This window comes from Passer domesticus, chromosome 1 (genome assembly GCF_036417665.1).
Source record: "Passer domesticus isolate bPasDom1 chromosome 1, bPasDom1.hap1, whole genome shotgun sequence".
NCBI classification, from domain to species: domain Eukaryota; kingdom Metazoa; phylum Chordata; class Aves; order Passeriformes; family Passeridae; genus Passer; species Passer domesticus.
In genome coordinates, this window is record NC_087474.1 from 140355624 (window position 1) to 140375738 (window position 20115).

The 20115-nt window shown below is 43.0% G+C and overlaps 1 protein-coding gene across 4 annotated transcripts in view; it reads right to left on the reverse strand.

The window, feature by feature from the left end:
* RNF19A (ring finger protein 19A, RBR E3 ubiquitin protein ligase) overlaps positions 1-7277 on the reverse strand; it is a 57594-nt gene extending 50317 nt beyond the window's left edge. Inside the window, exons 1-2 of one of the 4 annotated variants that reach the window (XM_064393084.1) lie at positions 7049-7277; positions 3985-4110 (exon numbers count right to left, since the gene is read on the reverse strand). The gene's annotated coding sequence lies outside the window, so the exon portion shown is untranslated. Of the gene's footprint in view, positions 1-3796; positions 3821-3984; positions 4140-6186; positions 6333-7048 lie in introns of those variants that run through there. The other 3 variants (XM_064393077.1, XM_064393078.1, XM_064393113.1) reach the window with 3 other exon arrangements.
* Between the last annotated feature and the right edge of the window lie 12838 nt (positions 7278-20115).

The window sequence follows — 20115 nt, forward strand, 5'->3', positions numbered from 1 at the left end:
TTTATCCTTGTTCTCTTTTCATGAGTTAGTTAATCCATTACCTAATTTATCTTGGAATCATCTTTAATTGTTAATAATGGAAAGACTCAGGACTCCTGTGCTGAGTTTACAAGCTCTCTTCTATTCTTGCCCTGGCTGAATTTCTGCCTGGTGTCAGGTCACAGAAGGCGAAGTCTACTTTTCTTCAGCTATGCACAACCACCACAAAGTCCAAACAAAGCATACTGGCACAGAAAGGGAAGAAAGTGCAATAGTAAATAGGAACAGGAAGGTGAAGAAAGAGAGGAGATTAAAAAAAAAACCCAAACTAGTCACATAGGAACTTTAGGAGGAAAATACTTTTGGTCATTGGGTACTAAAACCTCTCAATCAAAAAGCAAATGGCTTAAAGCCATGGTGGTGTGAAATGAAGAGCAGCATGCACAACAGCTTTTTAGGTTTCCCCTCTATGCTGTCCCACAGATAAAATTTACACTGACTGTAAAATCTTACACTTCAGTAAAGCAACAGCCTGGCTTCACAGACTATAAGCACTATCATTCCCTTCACTTAAAAAGGAGATAGAAGTTTGATACCTCTATCTCTGACCCTGAGTAAAAGGGCTCCTGGTCTCCCAAGATGTTTTTAGCAGTATCATATAAGGGAAAGCTTAACTTCTTTTGAAAAAAGCAAAGTCAAACAAAAAGTAAGTATCAGATACAGCTTCAGAGGTAAAATGAAAGTGGAAAAAGTAGGTGCTTGTCTCAGTAAATTGAAGCAAGGTCTTCAATTCAGGAAAAGAAAAGGAATTTAAAACGCTTTATTCTGTTTATATTTGACATAATAGTATAGTAGAACACAAAATCAGAGCACCTTCATTAGGACACACAGTGGAGAACACTTTGATTAAGGTTAGTTTTCCAGTACACAATCTAAAAATAAAGTAACCTTGAACACACTCTACCTTCCAGACACATTTCTTTGCATTGATCAATGTATTAGATTGCTTATCATGGAAACATGAAAGGCACACTCAGAGTAAGATAGATCCCTATGGCCGACCGGAAGAAAATGTTTGTTATCAGGCTTCATCTTTGCCAGTAGAATGATGTCACCACAATCACTATTTATTCCCATCCAAATGTTCTTCCACTATCAGAAGTCTGAGGGACACCTGGAAGTTCCCTACTTAATGCACTTTGATGTGAAGGAGGAAAGCCAAACAGTATGTTGCAACAACTACTCTCTGTCAGCATTGTCACTTACTATACACAGTTCCTGTACAGATGTTAATTAATACTCAATAAAACATTTACTGGGAAAGTCCTATTAGATCTTGATACAAGGAAGAGCTGCAACACAGGACTTGGCATATGGCCCAAATTTGCAGGTCATAAAAACCCTAAAGCACTCCTCAACTATCTAATTTACACAAAATAAAAGCCTTCTATTTCCTAAAAAAAAGGATAAATGTTTCTTCTTGAGATTGAGTTCTGAATGGCAGTACTGCAGCATATCTGCCAAAACATCCCTCCCTTGTCCAGTTTCACAGAAGTATACAGTAAATTCTGAGCACCATGTACTTTTAGCAAAGGAAACAGATGAATGACGCATTTAGGCACGGCAACACCAATACTCTTTTCCTCTGGAATGCAACTGTTATGGTGCTATGAAAGACTCTTATTTGTCTAAGAGCAGTTAACAAGGTTATTTTGTATAAATACTTAAAAATAAAAACAAGGCACAGCAGCACTAGTGCCGTGGTGCCATCATATCCAAAACACTAGCAAGCAGCCCCATGCCTCAACTAAAACCCTCGGTCCCACCTGAAACTCCACTGTTCAGAAGATCCCCAAGATGCAAGACCACTTTGCACTCCCTAAAACACATTTCTTGAAAATATGTGCAAGGTAAATTTGTCTCACCAAAAGTCATACACAATGCACTAAACACTACAGCTGGAACAGTCTGACATATTAAGCATTTTAGGATAAAACTTGATTACTAGATGTGGCTCACAGAGTTTGTTTTTATGTGAAAAATCCGATCACCAAGAAACTTAAAAGTGGTAATTTTATTTATTAAGGATATGCAGCATCAGTGAAACACAATGAGAACAAAACAACATTATTCTTACTGTATACAATTTCCCCAGAGTTAGTCCTTTTGCTGAAGCAGTTCTTCATCCACTAAATGGAACAACAGAAGGGGACAGCTAGGCGCTCCAATTTAGAGTAAGCTCTAATCTGCCTTATGGGAGCAACTAAAGGACCTATGGAAAAATGTTTGTTTAACAGTAATTTGTCTCAACTATAAATGGAAGCAGAACAGAACTGACATAGTCCCACAATGACAGTTTGTGCTGAACAATAACAGGATACTTGCATTAACAAAGTTGTGCTCTATTTAGGAAGCAAAAACAAGTGACTATACCAAACTCAATTGGTACAAACATTTATTTCTGCAAGGTGCCCTTTAAATGTCTTGCTGAAGACATCATTAGGGGATATGCTGGCCTCTAAAGAGAGGAAGTTTTAATGCCTGAGGAAACACCTGTATATATGAAACTTTAAGCTCATTTCACTAGGTCATTTTGTTAAGTTGCTTTAAGTTAAAGTAACTCTTATATCAGCTTTCCAGACTGGTGCAGTATGTCTAGATGCAAAGTGAATCTTTGGAAACTCGCCCTTCAAAAAAACCCAAAAAAAACCCCCAACAACTATTCTCATTTTGTGTTTGGCTACACGTCCAACAGGAGGCTACCAATTGCCCAGCAGGTGACTGACTTCAATCCACAGTTTAAAAGTGGAAAAGTCTACAGTAATCTTTCCATTACAAAAAAGTAACCTAAAATGAAAGTACTCCTACTTTTTCTTGTTCCATGAATAAGCCCCAAGGTATGGTTAATTCTTCCAGGAAGTATGCTACAACATCAATGAAGGTAAAGCAAAACAGACACACAAACTCCTTCTCATTTGCCATAATGATGGAAGACCTAAGGATCATGTCACAAATGACATCTCACAGCTCACCTGTGGGGCTTTCCTTCCTTCTACAAATTCTACTTTGAAGAACTCAAAGACCATTCTAAAGCTGGCATAAGACATGCTCAAAACAGGTAGAAAACTTCTTGTAGAGCCCTGTAATATTCTAGTCCCACACAACATTTACAGCTCTTTCTTAGATACCCATTGCTTTGGTTTGGATCCTTGAGTCAGTACTTGCATTAACAGGAAAAAAAAAAAAAAAACAGAAAAAACAAGCAACCTGGGCCAGAGAAGGACCAGAAATCAAAACCAAGGTAAAACACAGTTATGAAGTGCTTGAGAACCACCAGAAATACACATGAAACAATCAAGATCACTGAAGAAAAGACTAAGGCACCTTATGACTCAGATGAGTGAAACCTCTTCCACAAAGTCTCTTTCCATCAACTAAAAAATAAACTTACAAAAAGATCTGCAATAATGAGGTGAACATTAGTTTATACAAGTTTGGAAGAAATCTGTCAATCCATAAATATCAGCCACAGACTAAACACCTATTAATTATTACAATGCACCAAGAAATAAATTTTTTTAAGTGCCTGAAGAAATCTGCTGAAGTAATCCCTCAAGTGAATACTTAAGGGGCAAGAGTGCAATTCTACTTGAAAGTTTCTTTTTGGGTTAAAGTGGAGCACAACAATATCTCAAGTGTAATCTATATATAACACACAAAGGTATATGTATTTGCTTAAAGATTATTTCATTGATGACTTAAAATACAAACTACTTGAAATTAACTAAAATTAGAATAAAACAAGAATAAAACTTACACTTCAGAGACTCAGAAATAAAAGGAAGTCTCTTCTTGTGAAAAATAGGAGCATTTAAAAAAACCCAAACAACTGTTTTGAGAGGTATTGATACAGCCTCTTCCATATTCTTCCTACTGGGGAAAAAATGGTACATTGCAACACTAATAAAAACAATCAGTTCTGTAAGATTGAATGCAACTTTTTACCTTCTTGGTAGAAGTCTACCTCCAGGTGCAATTCACATGCTTTTAGCAGTAAGATCCCACAGCAGTCCCAGTGTCTTGAAGCTGTACGAGGTACACCAATTCATTCAGCTACACATCTTCCATCAGCTAACACAGAAGGCACAATGGAAACAAAGCTAAGACAAACACAAGACAAAAATTTGAAATCAACTTCTTTATGGATAAGCCAGTGTTAAAATTAATACTTTTATTAATCATTCAAAGAGCTTTCACTGACCCTCAGAAAAAACTGGACTGACTCGTATCTCAGCTACAAACCAGAAATCACACTAGGAGTAGAACCCAAAACATGTACCCATCAGTTCATTTAATTCAGGTATTAAAATTTATTCTGCTGGGCCAGTACATGATGTTTAGGTACAATTCAGAAAACAAATCACAAAGCCAATATGGATGTCTGACCATGGGCCAGAGTAAACTGACCCCACAATGGAGAGCAGCAGCTTGGCTAAAGGCCATCAGAGGACACCAGTCCAGAGCACTACAGCTGTACTTCAGAGCTCAAAGATCTTTCTTAGTGCTTCCAAACCAGGATTCAGAAGTCCTGTGAAAAGACTCAGGCATCCTACACTGTCATCCTGGAAGGAGGGGAGGTGGTGTTTGTGTTGGATCTTTGTAAGGAATACTTTAATAAACCTGAGCATGGATCAAACAGGCCCAGGAAACAGGGGAGAAAACCCTACCTACATACTAGCCAGCAAGAATCTCCTACTACCAAACAAATTCAGTCTGAAGTTTTTCTCATACTACCTCCCTATTTCTCACAGGGGAATAGTAGCTAAATGCTATTAATTAACATGGGGGGAAAAAAACATGTAACATCTATTTCCCACCACAAAAGACTCTACCTAACGGCGAAAAGAATTCAAGGCTTGTGTTCTTTCACAGGTTGATAATATTTACATAAAACAAGTTTTCCTAACGCATTTATTAATGTTAACTGGGAATCTCGTAGCTAAGGGAGTTTTAATGATTCATTTACTAATGGAGAGATCAGAATTTGTACACAGTATGAAGGTAAACAAATACATCTGTCAAGCATCTTCTTTCCTCCCAAGTCTCAGCTAGTACAATTAATCAAAATCTGATGATTGCTCTGCATAAGGAATGTGTCATTTGTCTGACAGATTTAAGCTGAAGGGGAGAGAAGAAAAACACACTTAAACATTTCAACTCCTTCTTTTAGAAATTATGATCTTATGTCCACAAAATCAAAAATAGCTGACAATATAAACATAACAACTTGAATTCAGCATTTTATAAATGCTGAATTGTATAAAATGCACTTGAAACTGGCATACTTCAAGAAATATGCACACAAAAGAGTTATATATATGTAAAACTTTTACTGAACTTGTTTTTTAAAATGAGCATTATTATCATTGTACAAAAGCGAAACTTTTATTTTCTGGACAAACAGGCTGAGTTCACATGCAATTAAAAATAAAAAACTGCTTTCTCAGCTTTCTGAAAGCTTGAAGTGCAAGCATTTAAATGTTTACAGTTAAATAAGTACCAGATTTTGTAAACTGTTAAGTAATGTTACACAGCCATCATTTCTAAGTATTAAGTGAATTCTGTTAGCTAGGCAATTCAGAATTTTACTTCAGTCTGACCTGGATATTAAAACAGAAACTTTCTTTTCCAACGAATTTAATAAGAAACATTTAATCAGACAGTGAAATATGGTTCTCTGACTAACAAAAAGATTAGTCAGTAAAAAAACACTGAGGGGAAAAATTAATTTTCAAAATGAATTTATGTTTAGTTTTGTCTCCAGAATTAAACCCTGCAAGATGTGTTTCCCCACACTGTGCTTAATAAAATAATGCTATCCTTGATGACAGTTGAGATAAAGCTCTAATCAGTACCAATGCCAACTACAGTATTTTAAGAGAAACACGATTTGTTGTGCTCCTCATAGAAAAACACAGACATATATCAAATAAACAACCACAAGGGCATCAAGGCTTCAAATTTTCGTTTCTCTGCTCAGCACTAACAGCTACTCCTGTCCCTCTGGTATATCCCCATAACTCCATTCCACTACTACCCCTCTGGCAAAGCCCCATTTTTTCCTGTCAAGGGGCAGTACTGGAGCAGAACGAGAGAGGCAGAAGGACGCCTTCCCTTGGCCAGCCATCACCTCTTCAGCTCACTTACATGCACGCTGGCTTTCACACAGTTTGTTACCAATTCCTCCCTGTCTTTCGAACGTGCGCCTGCAGTAGCTGCCGTGTGTGTCTAGCAAACTGCTAGGTGGAAAACTCCCAGCCCTGCAGAAGGACCTGTGCAAGGAAAACCTCGGCAGGACGCGGGCTATTCCCACTGCTTGTCCCCCACCGCCTTCACAGCCGAGATGCACTATCCCTGCAAACTCCTCCGACCACCGGAGCCGGGGTGGGCAACAGACACAGAGAGGTCAACTAGCAGCTCTCCGGGGGGAGGTGCGGACGCTGCCCCCGGGGTGCTGGAGGCCCGGGAGCTGCCCGCGTTCCCCTCCCCGTGCCAGGTCTCCCGGTGCCCGCAAGTTCGAGTGCCGAGTTCCCAGCCCCCGGGCCGCTGCCGCTGCCGGGCGGCGGGAGCGCGGCGCCGGCCGAGGGGCCCCGCGGCCCACCCAGGCAGGCGGCGGGCGGCAGCTCCTCCCCGCACACCGCGCCGGGGCCGAGCGGACCCACCCGGGGCTCCCCGAGCCGCGGGGGCCGGCCGTGCCCCCCTGCTCCGCCACGGGCCGCTCGCTCCGCCCGGGGGGAGACAATGGCCACGATGACTTCACCCTCCAGCAATGTGAGCAGCGGCGGGGGACGCCGCCGACTTCCCCCCGGCCGCCAGGACGCTCTCGGGCCCTCTCCCCCCCGGGCTCGGGCTCCCGCCCAGAGGCGGCTCCGGCTCGGAGGTTCCGCTCCACCCCTCACCCGCCGCCACGCTCAGGGCGGCGGCCGCCGGCGGAGGCCCGAGCCGGGGCACGCCGCCACCGCCGGGCCCCTCGGCGCCCCCCGCCCCGCCGCGGAGCCACCCCCGGTACCTGAGAGCCGGCGGGAAAAAGCGGCGCTGCTCCGCCCGCCCGAGCCCGGCGCCGCGCAGGAAGCGCCTCCGTGCGTGTGTCTATGTGTGTGTCTATGTGTGTGTGTGAGTGAGTGCGAGTCAGGAACGGAGGGGGCGGCACCGCCCGGCCGGGGCGGGGCGGGGCGACGCGGGGCCGGGGCCGGGGCCGGGGCCGGGGCTGCCCGGGAGGGAGGCGGCGCCCGGGCCGTCGGTTTCCGCGACGCGCTGAGCTCAACGCGCACGGCGGTGCCGCCCCTCGCCCGCCCCCGGCGGGGCGGCCCCGGCGGCGGGAGCGCTGCGGACCCCGCGGTGGGGCCGGGCGCCTCCCGCCGTGCCCGCTCGCTGCCGGCCCCGCGCCCTGCGGGCGATGCTCGGAGCCCGCGGGGTGGGCGCGGCGTCTCTGCCCCCGCGGCGGGGGACGCCGCAGCGCTGCCAGCTGCAGCACAAGGTACAGCGTTATATGCATGTGGGCTTCCGTGGGCTTCACACCCATGGAAATGCAGAAGTGCGAGGCGAAGAATGAATTATTGGGGCGTTTCAATACATCGTGCTGCTGAGCGCTGATTCACTGGCCAAAATGACAAAACCCGGTTTCCGTGCTGCAGCATAACAGATTTACCTTGTTTTGGCCCCCCTTTGCCATCTGAAACAGAAGCCGCCCCAGAATTTGCCCCCAGGCGCCCATCCCTTCCTGGCGGCATGGCCCCGTTGTGCATTTCGCTGCGGCCAGCCTCCGGCCCGCCTGCATCGCTCACCGGCCCTGAGCTCGGCTCCTCCGTCTCCTTTTGCCACCGACCTTCACGCGGTCTTCCGCGGGATTCCCTCCCTCTGCAGCCCTGTCGTAGCTACCGCCCTCTCCCCCAGCCGGCTCGCTGCTCCTGACCTCCACTCCTGGCCACAATCTCCTCTGGCACGTTCAGAATCCTCTGCCTACATTATTATTACATTGGATTTCAATAGTGTGCTTTTTTAACCCCTAGTTAATCATTCACGCTATCGTCTCAGAATTCTGTGGAACTGGAGCTGATCCTGTGCTTATGACTAGTGGTTCTTCCATTAAGCTGGTATGAAACCTGAAAACTTACTCTGGAAGAAGTTATTAATCACCCAGCCTGCATTTAACATGCGCAAAGATAGGAAAATGAATAAAATGTACCATGTTTTTCCTGTGGGATTTGCAATGTACCATCAGTGAAAGGCTTGCACGTATACTTACCTTTATTTATGTGCATAGTTCCGTTTAAGTCAATAGCACTACTTCCAGTACATCAAATTAAAAGTAAATACAAGTGGCTCCGTGATGAGATACTTAATCTGAAATGACAGAATAGGCAGTTACAACAAACAGGGAGGGGAAGTGGAAAATAAGGGTAACACCAACGAGATTATACTGGAATTTTGGCATGTTGTGTGCAAACCACGGTAGTTCCCTCTCGGCTTGTAAAGCCAGTGGCTAGGTGAGTTGCTCAGGCTCCAGTACTGCAAACATGTACGTGTCACTTAGGGCGTGTGAGTGGTGCCATTGTGTTCAGCTGGATAAGATACACTGAAGTTTATTATATACAACAACTTGCAGAGTAAAATCTTGGATGCTTTGTTATGTATGGGATGTGATACAGGAAAAGGAAATTAGACAAAGGGAATTAGCTCATAAAATGAGAAAAATACAAGAATGGAGGTGCGTGAGGGGTAGAAAATGAAGACAGAAAAAAAATTATTAACAGATAGAATAGCATGGTAGGTTAGTGAACAAATTTTGCAACAGCAAACCCTTTTACCAGCTCAAATGTGCAGCTACCAATAAAACAAAAACCAGCCAGCAAAGCAGTTCAGTAATATATTACTTTCTAAATGTCCAGAGGGATTCAGCAAATCAGTACAAATGTTCTGAAATATCTTGGCTAATGCTGGAGAATAGGAGGGGAACAGAACCCTGGTGTTTTAAAATTCTGCACTGGGACATTGAGCAGTCACTGTGGTGGTGAGATGGTTTGTTTCTCCTTGAAGCTGATGAGGGACAAAGCAAACCTCCAGCCAGCCGCCCTGCTGAGAGCTTGGTGGTAGAGAGCCTGCTGCCAAGTAGGTGCTTTTTATCAGAAGTATTCAAAATAGTCAATTAACAAAACACACTAAGCATTGGGAAGAAAGAAACTCTTTTCTGCACAAGCTGTACACCAAAACTGGCAGTTGTTTATTTTGGTATGTGAGGAAGATACATTTGTTTGCTTGTTTGCTAGCTTATTATTATAGAACAGGATGGCAAAGAGGTATTAAGGAAAAGTAGGGGCTGCTCAGACTCTTGAGCAGAGAGGAAACACCTTATGCACTCTGCATTTGGTGAGGCATACAAGGTTTAAGAATGCTAACTAGCCTGTCTTTCCAAAACACTTTCTGAAGAACATCTAGGATTTAACCTTTGTAAATATTTAATTCAGTTGCTGGCAGAAAAGTACAAAGTATTATATCACAATACAAAAATACTGCCCTCCCAGCAAAGCATCTGGTGTGTTCTAAGGAGCCATAAGCACACACAACATGCTGCCAAACATGGAAGGGTAAAAATAATATCAACATGAAGACAGGTGAGCACAGAGGGCTGAGGAAGGAAAGTGCTTTTCTTCTTGGTGGTAAGGAATGGAGAAAAGCGTATGAGATAGACAACTACATCTCAATTTTGTGTATCCTTCCCATCATCTCTGGACTGCTGGCCTCAGTGTAATTTCAATATTTACATATGAAACACTGTTGTCTCATATGGTAGTGTAGAATCAGCACCTCAGGCCAGCATTTCATGTGTTGGTCTTTTCTTTCAAGTCATATTGGAAGAGTATCAAATATGATGGGTAAATGTTTTCATGTCTCTGATCCCACAACTGAGTCTCCCTTTGAAATCTTTTATCTGAATATTCAACCATCATCTTCAATATGAAATTGGCAAAGTCAAACTCTATTTTTTTGTTAGGTAATTTCATGTTTCCTGCAGGCTCTGTCATCATCTGGTCTCCAGCCCATCATTTTAGGGAAAAACCTGTCCTCAACCCTTCCCCTTTTGACACGCACATTTGTGTCCTTGATCTTGCTTTCATCTTGTTCTGAAGAACACCCGTTGTTGGAAGATTCACCACTCTCCTATGTTTTCCAGCTCAGCTGTCTTGCCTATTTATTTTTTTCCTGGAGACTTTATTTTTAGCATCCCTGATTTTACTGATCTGTCCTACAGTATTGCCCCACAGATGGCTGCATTTGCACAAAAAGCATTGCAGAAGATTGATGTGGCAGCAGGAACAAGTGGCATAGGGAAGGAAGAGAACTGTCCAGATCAATTTTGCCTCTGGAAAAAATGTAGTATGGAAATGCATTCTGACTTGCAACCAGAGGAGAGAGGATAAAAGCCTTTGATGAATTAAAATATCTGCAATACACATGGATAGCAAAATGGAAATCAGACATGTAAAAATAGAAAATATTTATAAATACCACTGTATAACTGATAAATATTATATACAAATACAGCTAAGAGACAAAATGCACCGAACAGGAATAAGTGTTGAATACCATCAGGTTTCTCTTTGCTCAATGTGAAAGATTATTTGCCATGCACTGATTGTCACAAATTGTACTGAGTGCAGTAGATTAAAAAAAAAAATAATAATACCTGTGTACCATGATGGCAAGGCTAGGATAATGGATTAGTGACAAATAGAGCTATCTAATATAGATGCAATCTCACTGATACAAGTTACAAAGTGGAAAGATACCAGTAAATAATGTGCAAGCTGAGAACTTTCCAAATTTTTTGGCATGTCATAAAACATTAAAGATAAAGGCTTCCATAGCCATTTCAAACATCTCAGATGTCTTAGAATTACATCATCTGATCTAATCAGTTTCTGTAGTAGTCAATAAAGAAAAAGTATAAGTAGAAAACTGATAATATATAGAACTGCAGTTCCTAGAACATGCCTATTGCAAGAAAGAAAATCTGTTTAATTAAATAAAGTTTATTTAGGTTTATTTCCAGCCACTATGGCAGTGAATAAAAATAAAAATCTGAGTGCCTGAACCCAGAAAGTGTTCCTAAACACATATAAGATGTCACTCAACTTACAAGACTCCAGAAGTCTGCAAAAGACTACTATATGACCTTAAAATTTCTCAAATGCCTAAAACTCTATTCCTAGATGTAGTATTTAAGCTCTGCAGGTAAGGAGTTGCAGGCTGCAAAAGTGATACCTGTGTATTTTCTTGGAGTTAGCCATTTTTAAAGGCCAGTTGTCTATTACTGTCAGTATCCTCAAGGAACTTCAATTTGTTTGAAAACTAAATGAAAGTCAAGTAAGAGTTATACTGCAAGAAGCAGCAGACTGTAATTTCTGTTGCACAACACTGTTTCCATTCTAGTCTCCTGAGCTTTCCTCCTCTTTTAGTCAGAACAGCCTGAAATTTCTGTTTTTCTGGGTTCAGAATTTATGTGCTTATTCTCTGCCCAAAGGTGAAATTGTTTCTGGAAAGCTTGAGCAAGAATGTTTTTGCTGGTTTAAGTGTGAGAACAGTGGGATGGGGGGGAAATGTTGCATAAAGGTAAAAATGCTTTAGGGTTTTTTAAATAACTTTTTCATCATGATGAAGAGATGTGAAGAGATGAAAGTCGTGGTGGAAATAACCCTGCTCAGGGAAGACATACTTTTTATAAAATTGGTCTCAAATGGGTCCTTCAAGCAGCATATACATCTTTGTCAGAGCCAGGGAGCATTTACACTTGACCTTCCCTGAGAAGAAGGGCAAGTACCTGCTCAGATTTAGCTGTCCTTTGAGTCACAAACAGCTCCTCCATATTTTCATGGTGACACACTGACCATACCCCAAAGTCCCATCCCATTACTGCCTAATTATTATTCATGGTGTGGCTCATCTGCAGTGTATCTACAGGTTCTCTCACAAATAAACTGGGACTGGGGAGGCTGGTGAGGGAGAAGCTCAATGCCCACAGGGGCTCTACTTGAGTGCACACTGGCCATGCTCTGCTGTTGGGATCTCCAAATGTGTCACAGCAGGCTTTTGTGGCCTTCTCTCTCTCTGCCTGTCCCCATGTCACAGTTAAGTACCACAGGCATTTAAAAATACAAACCATCTATGTGACAATGGGGGGCCTCAGTCAACTGCCTGTGGGATGTGCAGAAGCAGAGTGTTTCTCCTCAAGAGCACCTTCCAGTGTCTGCTGACCTGCCTCAAGTCCATGGCCAGGAGGCCAGTGGACCTGAAGACAGCATGTGTTTGCAGCCAGGGTGCCAGCTGCTAGGCTGGACAGCAGAAGGAGGGGATTCTGGGCAGGCATGCAAAGACACAACCCACAGTCACATGCTGTCACATGTGGTCATGCCAGATGTTACATGGCCAGCATGAGCACGCGTTGGACAAAGACAGTGAGCAAGGTGTCCTTCTCAGCTGGACAGGGAGTGCTCACACAAGCAGAGCTCTGTCCAGGAGCACTGATGTGTGCAGTTGGATTGGTGGATGAAAAGGACAGGGGTGGTGAGGAGTGGTTGCCTTAGTGGTTCCTGCTTAGGGAACACATTTTCTCATACAATAGCTGTGAGAGCTAACAGTGAGCAGCAGTAGGACACAGGACCTCTGTGCAGAGAGCTTTTCAGAAGTCTGTCATCCCTGCTGGCCTCACCAGGCAGGTGAGCCATAGGAGAGAGTTGCTTGCTGTGTGTGGGGAGCTGCAAATACAGCTCTGCCAGATTGTCTGGCAGTTCCCACATTTAGTAACACATTCTGCAGCCCCAGCCACTGCCAAGGGCAGAGGACACGAGCAGAGCACTCTGATGCAGCCTGGTTCTCCTCAGCATTGGCAGGTGAATCCTACAACTACAACAAGTACAACTGTGCTGCTCTCCTCTATGCACTGGGGTGGCTGTTTTGCCATGAGCATCGTCACCATGTCTTCCTCTCTGCCAACATCACTGGCAAGTTTACTGCCAGTATGTATTTATGATGTGGCTGCTCTCAGCATGACCCTCATAAAGCAGCAATTCTGGCCTTTACCTCTTGCCCAGAAGTCTCCTCTGTTGTCTCTGTTTCCTCAGGCTAGCCAGAACCAGGCCTTCCAGAAGTGTGAAACTCTTGCTTCCTTGCATGAAGCTGACTCCAGACACAAGTTAATAACAACAATTTCCTGTGGTCAGGAGCATCCAGTTCCAATGCTCTCTCTAACAGTTTCCAAGACTTCAAGCCTCTTTTGCATCACACAGAGAGGACAGTGACTGCAGTGCTGTGAGTTTAGCCAGGGATGGTACATAACTAAATCTTTGACAGAGAGATCTGGTTTTGGTTTATGGGGCAGCATACAGGACATGCCTAGGTTGACCATGATGCAATGTGACCAAAAGAGAACTGCAGGTCTCAAATGTCCTTTCCTCATGCAAGAGAAGTACCTGAAGCATCCAAAGAAGAGTCACACCATGTGCCCAAGAGCATTGTCCAAACACTTCTTGAACGTGTCAGGCTGATGCTGTGACCACTGCCCTGGGGAGCCTGCTCCAGTGCCCAACCACCCTCTGGGTGAAGAGCCTTTTTATAATATCCAACCTAAACCTCCCCTGACACAGTTTCAGGCCATTCTGTTGAGTCTTGTCACTGGGACCACACAGACGAGATCAGTGTCTGCCCCTCACAAGGAAGTTGAATCTGCAGTGAGGTCTCCCCTCAGTGTCCTCTTCTCCAGCCTGAGCAGAACAAGTGACCTCAGCTGCTCCTTATATGGTTTCCCCTCAAGGTCTTACATGGAGGTCTCTATGTGCATTTGCATTGATGTTGAAGTGATGAAAATGCTGTGATGTGTTTTCTTCTCCCTGCTGCCCAACAAGGTCCCCAGGAGCTGGTGCTCCATCTGGCTTCACCTCTGCCGTGCTACAAGAGGAGTGCTACAGCTTTTGGATGGTGTGCCAGCTGTGCCTCTCCTCAAAGAAAACAAAATTTATTTAAAATATATCTAACATATGTTTGAGGCCATACTTGTTAATTCCTGGAACCAGAACAAGCCTTTTTATTTTAATTCTAGAGTTTGCTTACTGTCCCAAAGTAATCAAGTCAGGAATCAGAGGATTTGGCTCCTCTGAGGACTGCGTCTGCCTCAAGTTCTACAGAAGGTGCTTGTGTGTTGGTGTTGCTTCCTTTTTTTCCTTTTTCCCCCCTTGGCTTGTCTTCACAGGGTTTTTTCCCTTGATTCCTTTCTATTTTTGCATTAGATCAACTAAACACATGACACCTTATACTACACTCTCTGTGCCCCTGCTCTCAATTCTGGCCAAGATATACGGACAGAGATTTCCTCTCACCCAAGGGTAATGAGTCACAAAGTCTGGATGATTAGAAGGAAGGGTTAGGGTTTCACCTGCCTTTTGGGAGATCATTTTCTGCTTCAGATACCATTCCTAATCCTACACATACTGCAGATGCACTCTACTACAAAACCTGCAGAAGTGAGTCCTCCCTGGAGACTGCAGTGCTATTCATCACTTTATGGAAGGTGTTTCTGCCCCACATTTATCCCTAAAGGGTTACAATTGACATTTGGCATGGAAACTTGTTTAATTTGTTGTTGTTGTTTTTGGGGGGATTTTTGTTGGGTTTTTTTGTTTGTTTGGTTGGTTGGTTTGTTTCTTTGGTTTTTGGTGGGTTTTTTTTTGGTTAGTGTTTTGTTGGGTTTTTTTGTTTGTTTGTTTGTTTCAAGTTTTGATGAAGTTTAACCACTGAGCTAGTCCAGGTGTCTGCTTGAAGCAACAAAAGGACATCCATAATGCTCAGTGGGCAGTCTCTCTGATGTTGCTGGGGGTTTTATCTGTAATGCAGGGGGTGTTGATCCATTTGAGCCAGTTCTGCTTGGGTCCAGCTGGCTGTGCAAGCATGGAGCTTGGTGAAGAACAACAGCTCACCAGCCTCCCAGGCTGTGAAGTGCTCTGTGTTGTTGCAGCATTAGTGCTGACCCTGAGCTGGTCAAGGTCTTGTGATCCTCGTCTTTCCACTGCTGCGTGATGTTTTTTCCCCCCTTCACTTCCCTAGAGAATACTGAGGTTATGAGATTTTGTACTAAATTATTCCCTGCAACAGTAACAGGCAACAGAGATCTCTGTTTATGTGGAAGTCTCTCTGCCATGCCCAGGGTGTATGTTTTAGGCTTTAGGTCATCCCATTTCACCACTTACTTATCTGTCAGGTCTGGGCCATGAAATATAGAGTCCGGAGTTATTGCTGACTGGAATTCATTATTACACCCAGGTACTTAGCTGACATATCCAAAAGGTTGGATAAGTTTATGATCAATGAGAAATCCATGCAAGTACAGAGCTGAGGAAGGCAACAGGCAAATGATGCACTCTACTGACCACTGGCCAGGGAAGACGATGCACCTCCACACAAGTATTCAGTCTTCACAGGAGAGTGCTTCCTCTGAAGCCTCTGGTATTGCCTGCTCCTGGAGACAGCGCTCAGTGGGGTGGTTACTTCAGTCATGAGGACAGATACTGCAGTGACATCAGTGGAAATCCTTTTCATGGTGCTGAATTACAGCTTGACAGCAGCAATCTCATGACACACTCCTTCTGATTCCACACCTGCGTCGTGACAACTGTATTGCTTGGTTACATGGAAACATTATCACTGCTTAAGGGGAAGACAAAATGACAACAAATTTATTTTTATGAGATCTTTGGATTCTTTGCCTTCTCCTGTTTGCTTTCTGTATTTTTTTTTCTTTTTTCAGGATTCGACATTTATTGGGACAATCTTTTCACTGCTTGCAATTTTCCAATTGCTGTGATTTGATTGCTTTCCCATTTGCAATTTCTTTCTGTGTGCTGCTAGAATTTAGAAACTAGTGTCACCATTCAGATTTTTCTAGCTTGCAATTGACAGGAGTGAAACACCTCCCCATCCCAAAAGTGAGTTTCATATAGTTATCAAATGTTTGGAGGGATGCTGCTTATTTAAGTTTTCCTGACAAGAAAGGAAAAACAAATCTCACAAACTGAATTAATATAATCTGTTACATGTGAAGACTATTTTTAAAAATTTTTTTCCTTACCATGGTACAACAAAACTTGGAGCCTGACCACCTGCAATTAGGACATGAAGGATGTACCATAGTGTTTTGGAGACTGGAGATCCTTAAACAGTTTATATTGTGATACTGAAGACATAGGTTAGTGTAAACATTTTAGGCAGGTCATTTTTGTGTGACATACTGTAGCCTCATGTGAGCTAGTCTCTGAAGAAGCTGTATGAATCATATTCTGGCTTCATCTACCTTTCTTCTTTCAGTGTAGAGAAAGCACAGATTATGATCTTAGGTTCAGCCTTACCATTGAATAGTTAAGGTTAGGTAAGATGAATTCTGTCCTCAAAGTAGCCAAAGATCAGAAAAGATATCAAATGTTATTTTTTTCCTTCCTCCATAGCATTACTGAAAATCTAGGTGATGATTCTTACTGAATTATTTGATATAATAAATGCTCATACTTAAAAGCAAAGTGCTATGATTAATCAGTGATGATAGTTTACATAGTTTAATTTGCAAATAGACTCTTACCCCATTTCTCAGACCCTTAAACCAGTTTTTCCACAGCTGGAGGAGTCCATCAGCCAAATCACAACAGGCAACTGGAGGGAAGCAGTGAGGGAACCTCTTGGCAAGGAATTTTTTTTTTTTTTTGTGCAGAGATGTTGGCTAGCTGGTTGGTAGTTTTTATTCCTCTTTATTCCATAGGAAACCTTGATTTAGTGCTTCAGCAGTACCAGAGATGTGTAAGGGTCAAGCCACAGGACTTGTACAGCCATTGAGAGGGCCCCATGTGGGCTTAAAGTATGTCAGGACTAAGGGAGGGTTAGAATAAGTAGAATGAGAAAGTACAAGATCATAGGTTTTTGCACCATACTGAGCTGTCATTTTCATGTTTTCATAGAATCACCCCCAATACTTATAAATTAAGAAAAGTCCAGAGAGGAGAGAGTTAACACCCTCTCAACGCTGTGCCCATGATGGCCTGCTTTCTTTTTGTCTAACTGCTAAGCAAAATACAAGTTTCATAAATAGAAACACTGAATATAGACTGCAGGAGATTGTTTTAGCACTGTATGAAGACATGATGCCAGTGAATCTGTAATTTGAATATATATTTTTGTTGCAAAATCTAGTGTTCTGTTTTACACACGGACACATAAGAGCAATGAGGCTGTCAGTTCTGGCCATCTTAACAGTGTTGCAGAATTCTGAGGAAGATGGCAAAACACTGCATTCAGTTGAGAAATCAATTTAAGCAGAACGCTCAGAGAAAATAGACTGTTATCTATAGAAAAGGGAAGTTAAGGGCAAGTGGAACTTCACTGAAGTATGTTCTATGTTGGAGAAAATAGAGAAGTTCTATGCCACAAATAGAGTTGAGCTTAATCAAGTTGAGCAATTAAGCCTGTTGAGTTAGTTTAATTGCAAGAAAAATAATCAAATATATCTAAATATTAAGTTTCCTGAAACTGAAATGGATACTGGCAGAATGTAAGGTATTTATATACCAATGTCACAGAAATAGTCACAATAGTTTGCATATAGAATTAAGCAGCAGGGCAACAAGAAAACCATGTGTAATGTTTTAACAGGAATTAGGCAAATCTTTGGGTGTCCAAACTGACTGGTGCTCATATTGCTACAGAGAAGCACCTAGGTATATCTTCTGGGCATTTTCCTTTTCAAAGTTTCTTTATCCCTACTGCCTATCAATGTCTTCACATTATAATGTTTCAATAGGTAAAGTTTTTTACCAATAAATAAAACTGATCATTGGCATTTATCTAATCCTAGTGTCATTCTCTATAGCCAGGTAAATGAAAGGCAGTTTAAAAATAGTTACATGGAAGAAAACTCTTTCTTCCCTTCTTTCATATGCACAGATAGGCTTGTTGGAGAGTGTTGATGACCTTTACTTTCCTTTGGGAAATATGGTGAGCTTTTCCAACTGGCTTGGCCAGAGCTTGCTGGAGCACAGCCCTGCCATGCACTCCTAGTTCTCTGCAGCTTTCTCACTTTCCCAACTCTTATGTACCTTCCAATTTAATGAGATTATTTTCTCTTGGTGTTTTGCAGGTTTTTCCTGTCCCTTCTTGTTTTTCAGTGGAGTAATCATGCTTACTAATATCTTATCCAAAAGGCCAAGACTTCAGTACAGCTGAAACACTACATGCTGTGAACTTTCTTTTGCCTCTTGTTTGTACCTGCCTTTAAACTATTAATAGGAAAAATTCAGAAAAAAACCCACCATAACTTAGCACATATAATACTTACTAAATATTTTTCCTGCCAAAACTAAAGATGATGTCTTGGTGTCAGTGCAGAACAATAGTGAAACCAATTCTTTTCAATCTGCCTAGAAATTTCCTACTGTGACCTATGGAGAGCTGCCTGGTGGTCCCCACAGACTTGTGTTGCTGGCTCCTCATCTTTTCCAGCTGCTAGCTTCTAGTAAAAGCAGGGGGGAAATGGTATTCCACAGAAGTAATGCTGCCCCAGGGACATTATGTGAATGTATACCAGAGAAAATATGATTTCCACAATTCTGGAAGCAGGGGAGGCAGAATTTTTCATCTTCCTCCCTACAGTTACAATTCACTATTCTAAAGTACCTGTCCTCCAAATCTAGATCCCTGGAATGTACATGTAGGATAAGAACCTTAGCTTCTGAGGCTAAGGATCTTATCCCATTGCTCTGCCAATGCAGGCTTTTTAAATAGTCCTACTCTCAATCTAATTACTTCTCCAGTCCAGCTTGAAATTTTCTCAGTCAATGTAGAATTCAAACAGAACTGTAGGCTGTATGAATAAGCCTAGCCAAATGGGAATTTGTTCTGACTAAAGGTCAGGTTTGGCCTCTGAAGAACTGTGTAGTAATGAGTGTTTGGTTCCCTTGAAAATTGCAATTGTATGTAAATGTCACAAGAATACATGTATCTTTATTTAAAGAACTGGGGTTTTGGGGTTTTTTCCCCTCTGGGTTGTTTAAAGCCACGTGACTGAGGTATTTCACAGTGCAGCTGTTACAGATGACTCTGACATAATCTCCTCTACAATGAAAGAGAGGCATGGAAAATAAGAGATCTTCAGGTAAGAGAAAAATGTATTGAACCTGTGCTTAGGGCTTGTAATTTACTTTTTCCAGAAGAAGACTTTGGTCAATCCTGCCTTAGCACCCAAGTGACTGCTGCAGGCTGGAGTGCTGAGGTTCAGCCTGCCTCCACACACAGGCTTCTGAGGGCCTGCCTGGGCTCTGCCTCCTCATAGTCCCCTCACCTCTGAGCACTGAAGCTCAGAGGAAGAAGGGAGAAGCCCCTTTCATACTACAGCCTCTTTCCTGCTGCCCAGTTGCTGTTCCATACCAAATTCAAGGTCCTATATAATGAAATTCTCTCCATATCTGTCTTCACAAATAGTGACCCCGGTATGTCCCTAGGGTTACAATAAATTTATTTTAGCTAAAATAAAAGAGAAGAGAGACTCATGTAACTACTACTGATGAGCAAATAGCTTTTATTCCAAAAGAAAGCATGGTGTGACTAAGTATGCTCCAGACAGAGGATTGCAGAGGAGTACCAGTGGATGTTCACACTCAGCATGGCATTTACTGTACCCTTCTGACAATTACCACCTCTGGTGTAACCCAGGGCTGCTAAGCTGACACAGAGCTGGCTTTCCCACCACTGAGGATGCCACTGAGGTTAAAAGTACCTCTGAAGGGGCAACGTCCTCCTGATGCATCACTGGAGCTGTGCTGGGGCAGCCTCAGCCTCCTCTCAGCGCCGCTCTTCCCTCTCACCCCAGCACCGTTCTCTCTCCAAAGCACAAGCCCAACTTCTCACAGTTCCTGAGCAGCAGATGCTCATGATGCCAGTCCAAATGCTCGCTAACAGGAGGAGCAGATCCTATGAAACAGTCCTAGCTGCAGTGAAGGACATAGAGGGCACCTTACTGCAGTTCCAGCCTCCCCTTGTAAATGGCTGAGT